The sequence below is a fragment of the Nerophis lumbriciformis genome, linkage group LG24 (assembly GCF_033978685.3).
Source record: "Nerophis lumbriciformis linkage group LG24, RoL_Nlum_v2.1, whole genome shotgun sequence".
NCBI classification, from domain to species: domain Eukaryota; kingdom Metazoa; phylum Chordata; class Actinopteri; order Syngnathiformes; family Syngnathidae; genus Nerophis; species Nerophis lumbriciformis.
In genome coordinates, this window is record NC_084571.2 from 9,352,928 (window position 1) to 9,355,301 (window position 2,374).

The window sequence follows — 2,374 nt, forward strand, 5'->3', positions numbered from 1 at the left end:
AACATCACTTTAACATCACCTCCCGTCAACATCAGGATGACCTCAGCATCATCACTCCCTCAATATTGGGACGGCAATTTGAGGGTTCCAGGTTCGATTCCAGCTACCGCCATCCTAGTAGGCGCACTTTGGCAGCGACGCTTCCGTCAGTTCACCCCAGGGTAGCTGGTAGCTGTGGCTACCAATGTAGCTTACCACCACCACTGTGTGAATGTGGAGTGAATAAAGGATGAAGCGTTGTTTAAGTGTTTAGTGTCTAGAAAATAACACAATCCATTATTACTATTATTATCAGCATCAACTTTGAAATCAGCATCATAATGGCCGCAATGCAGACTTCCTGTGTTGCTGGGGGCCAAACCTCGATTCTCCATGCAGGCCAACATGTTGACCTCATCTCACTCGCTGGGAGACGTTGGCCCAGGTTAGCGGGCACCGACAGTGCGGCCCTGCTGTCTGTGGGCGGAGCCGCAATGTTTAGTTTGGCAAGTCAAGGAAGACCTTAGCTGCCTCGGTTCAAGTGGACACGCCTGCCAGGTTTTAGTGAATCTGATGTACAGATTTGTTTTACAAAAGAGAAGCGTGGGATACTTCTCTTTTGCATTATTTGTATCAGACTTTATTAAATGGATTTATATTAATGTTTGGTGCAGCTGGACCGGAGCAGGAGGGGATAGAAAGAAGGAAAAAAAAATGAAGAAGGGGAAATTGAGTGTCAACAACAACATCAGCATATATAACATGTAGAAATATGATCCGAAAAATTATAGCAAAGAAGTAAACATTAATAACACAGAAATGATTGCACTGCAAATGGAGCAATACAAATACCAATAGAAGCAGCATTATTGATAATGAATAATAACAATAATTATCTCTATTATCAACAATACAAAGAGAAGTGGATTGTACCTACTGAACCTTGTAGATTGTTATAGTAAAATAGGTTAAGCTTTGTCAGTGTGCCGTGCTCTACCCAGTTTCCCCGAGGGGAACAACTTTGATATATGGTTGATGAAACGTGATTATATGTGTGAGTGTATGTATGTCAGCCTTCCCGGTAAGGTCTATTCAGGTGTACTGGAGAGGAGGCTACGCCGGATAGTCGAACCTCGGATTCAGGAGGAACAGTGTGGTTTTCGTCCTGGTCGTGGAACTGTGGACCAGCTCTATACTCTCGGCAGGGTCCTTGAGGGTGCATGGGAGTTTGCCCAACCAGTCTACATGTGCTTTGTGGACTTGGAGAAGGCATTCGACCGTGTACCCCGGGAAGTCCTGTGGGGAGTGCTCAGAGAGTATGGGGTAACGGACTGTCTTATTGTGGCAGTTCGCTCCCTGTATAATCAGTGCCAGAGCTTGGTCCGCATTGCCGGCAGTAAGTCGGACACGTTTCCAGTGAGGGTTGGACTCCGCCAAGGCTGCCCTTTGTCACCGATTCTGTTCATAACCTTTATGGACAGAATTTCTAGGCGCAGTCAAGGCGTTGAGGGGATCTGGTTTGGTGGCTGCAGGATTAGGTCACTGCTATTTGCAGATGATGTGGTCCTGATGGCTTCCTCAGGCCAAGATCTTCAGCTCTCACTGGATCGGTTTGCAGCCGAGTGTGAAGCGACTGGGATGGGAATCAGCACCTCCAAGTCCGAGTCCATGGTTCTCTCCCGGAAAAGGGTGGAGTGCCATCTCCGGGTTGGGGAGGAGATCTTGCCCCAAGTGGAGGAGTTCAAGTACCTCGGAGTCTTGTTCACGAGTGGGGGAAGAGTGGATCGTGAGATCGACAGGTGGATCGGTGCGGCGTCTTCAGTAATGCGGACGCTGTATCGATCCGTTGTGGTGAAGAAGGAGCTGAGCCGGAAGGCAAAGCTCTCGATTTACCGGTCGATCTACGTTCCCATCCTCACCTATGGTCATGAGCTTTGGGTCATGACCGAAAGGACAAGATCACGGGTACAAGCGGCCGAAATGTGTTTCCTCCGCCGAGTGGCGGGGCTCTCCCTTAGAGATAGGGTGAGAAGCTCTGTCATTCGGGGGGAGCTCAAAGTAAAGCCGCTGCTCCTCCACATCGAGAGGAGCCAGATGAGGTGGTTCGGGCATCTGGTCAGGATGCCACCCGAACGCCTCCCTAGGAAGGTGTTTCGGGCACGTCCGACCGGTAGGAGGCCACGGGGAAGACCCAGGACACGCTGGGAAGACTATCTCTCCCGGCTGGCCTGGGAACGCCTCGGGATCCCCCGGGAGGAGCTGGACGAAGTGGCTGGGGAGAGGGAAGTCTGGGCTTCCCTGCTTAAGCTGCTGCCCCCGCGACCCGACCTCGGATAAGCGGAAGAAGATGGATGGATGGATGGATGGTGTATGTATGTGCTTGTGTATGCACAGC